Below are 8716 nucleotides of genomic sequence, written 5' to 3'. Positions count from 1 at the left end.
GCCTCATAGAATGAGTTTTGGAGTTTTCCTTCCTCTGCAATTTTTTGGAAGAGTTTGAGAAGGATGGGTGTTAGCTCTTCTCTAAATGTGTGATAGAATTCACCTGTGAAGCCATCTGCTCCTGGATTTTTGTTTGTTGGAAGATTTTTAATCACAGTTTCAATTTCATTACTTGTGATTGGTCTGCTCATATTCTCCATTTCTTCCTGGTTCAGTCTTGGAAGGTTATACATTTCTAAGAATTTGTCCATTTCTTCCAGGTTGTCCATTTTGTTGGCATAGAGTTGCTTATAGTAGTCTCTTAGGGTGCTTTGTATTTCTGCAGTGTCTGTTGTAACTTCTCCTTTTTCATTTCTAATTTTATCGATTTGAGTCCTCTCCCTCTTTTTGTTGATGAGTCTGGCTAATGGTTTATCAATATTGTTTATCTTCTCAAAGAACCAGCTTTTAGTTTTATTGATCTTTGTAATTGTTTTCTTTGTTTCTATTTCATTTATTTCTGCCCTGATCTTTATGATTTCTTTCCTTCTACTAACTTTGGGTTTTATTTGTTCTTATTTCTCTAGTTACTTTAGGTGTACAGTTAGATTTGTTAATTTGAGATGTTTGTTGTTTCTTGAGGTAGGATTGTATTGCTATAAACTTCCCTCTTAGAACCACTTTTGCTGCATTCTATAGGTTTTGGATCGTCGTGTTTTCATTGTCATTTGTCTCTAGGTATTTTTTGATTTCCTCTTTGATTTCTTCAGTGATCTCTTGGTTATTTAGTAACGTATTGTTTAGCCTCCATGTGTTTGTGTCTTTTACGTTTTTCCCCCTGTAATTGGTTTCTAATCTCATAGTGTTGTGGTCAGAAAAGATGCTTGATATGATTTCAATTTTCTTAAATTTACTGAGGCTTGATTTGTTACCCAAGATGTGATCCATCCTGGAGAATGGTCCGTGTGCACTTGAGAAGAAAGTGTAATCTGCTGTTTTGGATGGAATGTCCTATAAATATCAATCAAATCTATCTGGTCTATTGCATCATTTAAGGCTTGTGTTTCCTCATTAATTTTCTGTTTGGATGATCTGTCCATTGGTGTAAGTGAGGTGTTAAAGTCCCCCACTATTATTGTGTTACTGTCGATTTCCTCTTTTATAGCTGTTAGCAGTTGCCTTATGGATTGAGGTGCTCCTATGTTGGGTACATATATATTTATAATTGTTATATCTTCTTCTTGGATTGATTCCTTGATCATTATGTAGTGTCCTTCCTTGTCTCTTGTAACATTCTTTATTTTAAAGTCTATTTTATCTGATATGAATATTGCTACTCCAGCTTTCTTTTGATTTCCATTTGCATGGAATATCTTTTTCCATCCCCTCACTTTCAGTCTGTATGTGTCCCTAGGTCTGAAGTGGGTGTCTTGTAGACAGCATATAGATGGGTCTTGTTTTTGTATCCATTCAGCGAGCCTGTGTCTTTTGGTTGGAGCATTTAATCCATTCACGTTTAAGGTAATTATTGATATGTATGTTCCTATTACCATTTTCTTAATCGTTTTGGGTTTGTTTTTGTAGGTACTTTTCTTCTCTTGTGTTTCCCACTTAGAGAAGTTCCTTTAGCATTTGTTGTAGAACTGGTTTGGTGTGCTGAATTCTCTTAGCTTTTCTTTTCTGTAAAGCTTTTGATTTATCCATCGAATCTGAATGAGATCCTTGCTGGGTAGAGTAATCTTGGTTGTAGGTTCTTCCCTTTCATCACTTTAAGTATATCATGCCACTAACTTCTGGCTTGTAGAGTTTCTGCTGAGAAATCAGCTGTTAACCTTATGGGGTTCCCTCGTATGTTATTTGTCATTTTTCCCTTGCTGTTTTCAATAATTTTTCTTTGTCTTTAATTTTTGTCAATTTGATTACTATGTGCCTTGACGTGTTTCTCCTTGGGTTTATCCTGTATGGGACTCTCTGCACTTCCTGGACTTGTGTGGCTATTTCCTTTCCCATGTTAGGGAAGTTTTCAACTATAATCTCTTCAAATATTTCCTTGGGTACTTTCTCTCTCTCTTCTTCTGAGACCCCTATAATGCAAATGCTGTTGCGTTTATTGCTGTTCCAGAGGTCTCATAGGCTGTCTTCATTTCTTTTCATTCTTTTTCTTTATTTTGTTCTGCAGCAGTGAATTCTACCATTCTGTCTTCCAGGTCACTTATCCATTCTTCTGCCTCAGTTATTCTGCTATTGATCCCTTCTAGTGAAGTTTTCATTTCAGTTATTGTGTTGTTCATCTCTGTTTGTTTGTTCTTTAATTCTTCTAGGTCTTCTTAAAATATTTCTTGCAGGGCTTCCCTGGTGGTGCAGTGGTTGAGAGTCTGCGTGCCGATGCAGGGGACATGGGTTTGTGCCCCGGTCCAGGAAGATCCCACATGCCGCGAAGCAGCTGGGCCCGTGAGCCATGGCTGCTGAGCCTGCACGTCCGGAGCCTGTGCTCCGCAATGGGAGAGGCCACAACAGTGAGAGGTCTGCATACTGCAAAAAAAAAAAAAAAAAAAAAAAAAAAAAATTTCTTGCATCTTCTTGATCTTTGCCCCATTCTTTTTCTGAGGTCCTGGATCATCTTCACTATCATTATTCTGAATTCTTTTTCTGGAAGGTTGCCTATCTCCACTTCATTTAGTTGTTTTTCTGGTGTTTTATCTTGTTCCTTCATCTGGTACATAGCCCTCTGCCTTTTCATCTTGTCTAGCTTTCTGTGAATGTGGTTTTTGTTCCACAGGCTGCAGGACTGTAGTTCTTCTTGCTTCCACTGTCTGCCGTCTGGTATATGAGGCTATGTAAGAGGCTTGTGCAAGTTTCCTGATTGGAGGGACTGGTGGTGGGTAGAGCTGGGTGTTGCTCTGGTGGGCAGAGCTCAGTAAAACTTTAATCCACTTTTCTGCTGATGGGTGTGGCTGGATTCCCTCCCTGTTGGTTGTTTGGCCTGAGGCAACCCAACACTGGAGCCTAAGTGGGCTCTTTGGTGAGGCTAATGGTGGATTCTGGGAGGGCTCACGCCAAGGAGTACTTCCCCGAACTTCTGCTGCCAGTGTCCTTGTCCTCATGGTGAGACACAGCCACCCCCTGCCTCTGCAGGAGACCCTCCAACACTAGCAGGTAGGTCTGGTTCAGTCTCCTGTGGGGTCACTGCTCCTTCCCCTGGGCCCCAATGCGGACACTACTTTGTGTGTGCCCTCCAAGAGTGGAGTCTCTGTTTCCCCCATTACTATCGAAGTCCTGCAATCAAATTCTGCTAGCCTTCAAAGTCTGATTCTGTAGGAATTCCTCCTCCTGTTGCCGGACCCCCAGGTTGGGAAGCCTGACGTGGGGCTCAGAACCTTTACTCCAGTGGGTGGACTTCTGTGGTATAAGTGTTCTCCAGTCTGTGAGTCACCCACCCAGCAGTTATAGGATTTGATTTTATTGTGATTGCGCCCCTCCTACTGTCTCATTGTGGCTTCTCCTTTGTCTTTGGATGTGGGGTATCTTTTTTGGTGAGTTCCAGTGTCTTCCTGTCAATGGTTGTTCAGCAGTTAGTTGTGATTACAGTGCTCTTGCCAGAGGGAGTGAGAGCACGTCCTTCTACTCCGCTATCTTGAACCAATCTCCACACAACACTTTTAAGTCAGTCAGTTAACCCCTTATGAATTTCTGTTGCCTTCTCCGTCTCACATTACTATTAACTGCACAACACCCTGAATTTTGCCACTCTCCTGCCCTTACTAGAAATGGAACCTCACAATCGTCTTGCTTCAGCTAGGGACTTTCTGTACCTCGCTCAGCTTTATTAGAGAGGATTCTCCCTTTGAGAATTCTCCCTTTGAGAATAGTATTTGTTGATGGATCATACTTCAGAATCGAAACTGGAGATTACCATGCCATCATTAATGCTATCACTAATCTCAACTCTCCATTACAGGAGAGTCCTCTACCTGAGGGAAAGTTAGTCCAGACGACAGAATTTATAACACTTATTAGAGCTTGTCAGTTAGCCGAAGACCAGAGAATAAATGCATATACAGATAGCAGGTATGCTTCTGGAGTAGTACATGCTGCTTTAGAAACAAAAAGATTCTCTCACTTCTGCTGGAATCCCTATCAAAAGTGGACGACAAGTTAAGAAATTTTTAGATGCACTTCAACTTCCCAGTGAAATGGCTATTGTAAAGATTGAGGCCCATGGTAACAGAGACAAAAAGATCAAATGGAAGTTAAAGGAGATGCTCTAGTAGATAATTTTGCCAAACAAGCAGGCTTAACCAAGGTTGTGACACTAACTTATTCCCTAAAAGACAAATCTCTGGATTGAGACAAAGAAGCCATTATCAAATATCCACATCAAAAATCCAGCCCATGATTTGGAAGAGGAAGAATGGAAGAAGTGTGGTGTATACTTCACTTAGATAATCCTTGAGACTCTCAAGATGACAGATTGATGGCACCAGATGATTTCAAATGGATATTAGCTGAATTTCTCTTTGAAACTACGCATCATGGTGAAGACATATTGCTTACTATCTTAAATCAATGTTGGTGGGAAAACTTTAAAAGACAGCTGAGATTATTTTGGGGACATGTGTTACTTGTGAACAACATAATCCTGGAAAAACTGTAAAGATGAGGCATGGCCAGGAACCAAAACCTCCAGGACCCTTTGAACACCTTCAGATAGATTTTATCCAGCTTCCACTCTCCATGGGATTTATGTATTTTTAGGATGGGTTACAGCATTTTCTTGCTGAAAATCTTCTTTGCTGGACATTCTTTGCAGTCTCTAAAACGCTGCTTGATTTTGTGTTTCGAATCTGGGGTATACCAGCTTTTATATTGAGTGACCAAGGCATACAATTTACATGAACTACTATAAAAGAACTTTGTAAGGCATCACTCTTTCTCAAAAACTATGCTGTCCTTACCACCCACAAGCTTCTGGAAAGATGAAAAGAACCAATGGAATTAAATTAAATTAAAATTAGCAAAACTAAAAAATAAGATTAAAATTAGCAAAACTTTCAGAAATTCTTGAGCTCTCTTGGCTAGAGGTACTCCCACTAGCCCTTTTGGCCGTATGTCTCAGCGACACATTGGTTATATCCCTATGAACTGTTAACAGGAAGGCACATACTTTTAGAAATTTCACCCCTGATATTAGACTCTTTTCCGCTGCATGCAGATGTGGCAAAATATTGCAGGTCCTATAATGGACATGTTAAGGCCAGCTTCACATGACGCTTCTTAAATTGGCTCTTCGTGATCATCAACTAGGAAATTTCATCTATTGGAAGAGACACTGGGAAAAACCTCTCTTGAACTTCACTGGAAGGGACCTTATTAGGTACTGTTAACAACTGTTGAAATACCTTTCTAGGCCCAAGATGGAGCCACTCCTGCCTGGGGTGCCACATTTAGTAAACTGAAACTTAGATAACTTTCACATCCCTTTAAATGCTCTACTTGACCAGAAATGCAGTATATTTAGTCGGTCAGTCCCCAAATGCAAGCCAGCTCTTGGCCTTCTCACCCAAACATGGTTGACAGTGGGGCCCCAGCCAATCAGATATTTTCTGTTTTTCTCTTTCCTTTTCTTTCTTTATCCTGTAAAAGCTTCCTTCCTTCTACCCCATTTTGCAGTTCTCCAGAAGGAGATTGTCTACTTCATGAAGTGTTAAGTAAAGTTTGTTTGTATCACCTAAGTTGTCTTCTTTAATCATTTTTTAACACAACAAATATATTAGTGAAACTTCAGTAAGTCAATTTTTTTTTTTTTTTTTTTTTTTGCCGTACGCAGGCCTCTCACTGTTGTGGTCTCTCCCGTTGCGGAGCACAGGTTCTGGACGCGCAGGCTCAGCAGCCATGGCTCATGGGCTCAGCCGCTCCACAGCATGTGGGATCCTCCCAGACTGGGGCGCGAACCCGTGTCCCCTGCATCGGCAGACGGACTCTCAACCACTGCGCCACCAGGGAAGCCCAGTAAGTCAATTTTTGACAACTTTTCACAGCTAAATAAGCAACTCAGTTCCATATAACTGGAAATCTACTCCAATAGGGGACTTCAAGCTGAGGATTATCACAGATTCTTTAGAAGCATCTGATCTTTGGAAATAGACAATGGACTGAATAAGCACATGGCCTTGGAAAGTGGACAGATTCCAACTAAGACATTGTACCAGGACCCCTGTCTAATTGTTGTTTTGTTTTTGACTGACTTACTGATATTCTCCTTCTCTATTACTATATAGATCACTGATGTTTTCTACCCAGAATGCTCCCTTCTCTCCTTTTCCCCCCTCTTTATTATAATTGTTGGATCAGGACATAGTCACTCTTCTTAGATTGCCCCAGATAGGACCCTCTGCCCTCAGCCTTACTGACTGTTGGATACGCCATTCATCATTGGATTCTCACAATGAAAACGTATAGGCTAGCATCAAATGAGATCACGGAGAACTATAGCCAATGGCTATTCCACTTGCACCTACATGGACAAACTACATTAAACACATTAACCTGTGACTCTGCTAGTTTTCTTTCTCCCAGAGAAAGAATCAATTAGTACAATCTATTGATCAGACCCCAGGTAATTCTAAATTTGAATTCAACAAACTTTGTAGGGTGATGGGCCAAATACTTGCCACTTGGAAGAGACTAATAGAGGTCTAAGTATGTAAGTTCTTGGTTCTGATTTCATTTTATGATAAAATCTTTTTTCTCTGATCTCCATGTGCCCCTATAGGCTACTACTTCCTTTGCAGGCAGAACACATGGTCTTGTTTGCCTCAGACTAAGATTTTATCCAATTTAGTAATAGCATCCCAAGACTTCTTTATACACCTAGATGTTAATTCTATAAACCACCAAGGATGGAAATTCTGACTCAGATGCAAGCTACAAAAGGAGACCACCCTTGATTGTACAGGTACTCTACCCGGAGGAATTGCTGACTCATTGTTTATCCTAATAATCAGAGCAATCTTCTCAATGGTGAGAATTGTACAAATAGAAAAGACTATAAGATGAAGTTATCATTAACTTTGGCAGAAGTTATTAATGATACTACCTAATCTCTAGAAGGAATAGGAATCAGTCTCAACTCATTGGCATGAGCAGTGGTGGACAGTTGCATTGCTCTTGATCTCTTGTTTGCTAGTCATGGTGGTGTCTGTGACTGAATATTCAAACAGACAATGGGCAGATGATATATAACAATAGAACTTGACCCACAATCTCTGCAGCAGTCAGTCCAGGAAGCCAAACCATAACCTCTGCAACAATCAACCCAGAATTGTCCTGATTTGGTCATGTTTGCCAGCTTCCCTATTTTTTGTTCCTCATAACCAACCAGAGATCTATATGATTTATATCCCAGTTTAGGTATTTTTACATTTCGAAAATCAGAATATATGAAAAGTATGATTCTTTTCATAGTAGTACTGAAGACGAATCTTCCCCATATTAAAAAAAATCAGTGTCATAAAAAATGGAAGCAGTTGTGGAAACAAAGACTATTGACATGAGAATAAACAGAAACTATTTATTCAGCGTTTGATATAGGAAGGATCATCCACCATCACCTGCATTTGGCGGAGACTCAAAGACAAGAGGGGAGTGGGAAAGGTTTATAAAGTAAATAAAGGGAAGACTTCAGAAATACTCTGATGAGAATTTGGGATGGGGGATCTGGAGGTGGACTAAGCAGAAGTAGAGCATCTTATGGATGGGGGAGCATATCTGGCTCATATTTGGACTGACCAGAGAAGCTAAATAAATAGCTTTCTTGAGGTATAATCGACATACAACAAACTTCACATATTTAAAGCGTATATATCACCTGTGTTATAGACACACATACTCATGAAACCATTTTCTACATATCCAAAATCCTCTAAAGTTTTCTTCTTCCTTTAAACCTCTCTCCTGCTTCCTCTCTGCTTCCTTTCTATTATCAAGCATCCAGTGGTCTGTTTTCTGTTACTACATTAACTTTCATTTTCTAGAGCCTCATAAATGGACTCACACAGTATATACCCTTTTTAAAATTTGTTTGGCTTCTTTCACTCAGCATAATTATTTTATTAAATGAGTTTTGTTAAAATTTTGCTAAGAATTTTTGCATCTATAATCATGAGGGATATTCGTCTGTAGTTTTCTTGTAAACTTCTCTCTGATTTAGATATCAGGATAATGCTGACCTCATAGAGTGAGTTGGAAATTATTCCCTCCTCTTCAACTCTTCAATTTTTTTGAAAGAGTTTCTGTAGGATTGGTAATATTTCTTCCCCAAATGTTTGATAGACTTCACCAGTAAAGCCAACTGGACCTGTACCTTTCTTTGTGAGAAGGTTTCTTTTTTTTTTTAATTGCAACTTTAACTGTTTTAATAGATATAGGATTATTTAGGTTATCCATTTTTCCTTGAGAAAGTCTGGTAATTTATGTCTTTCAAGGAATTTGTCCATTTTTTCCTATGATGTTGAATTTATTATATAGGGTTGTTCAACATATTACATTATTCTTTTAGTATCTGTAGAATCTGTCACCTCTCTCATTTCCAGTATTGGTAATTTATATGTAATTTTCCCCTGATCAATTTGTTTATAGGTTCATCAATTTAATTAATCATCTCAAAGATTCAGCTGTTAGTTTCATTGGTTTTCTCTATTGTTTTTTGCTTTACTATTTTATTGATTCAGCTTTAATC

The sequence above is a fragment of the Globicephala melas genome, chromosome 4 (assembly GCF_963455315.2).
Source record: "Globicephala melas chromosome 4, mGloMel1.2, whole genome shotgun sequence".
NCBI lineage: Eukaryota > Metazoa > Chordata > Mammalia > Artiodactyla > Delphinidae > Globicephala > Globicephala melas.
The sequence above is the reverse complement of the archived record's forward strand: the minus strand, read 5'-3'. Positions refer to the sequence as shown.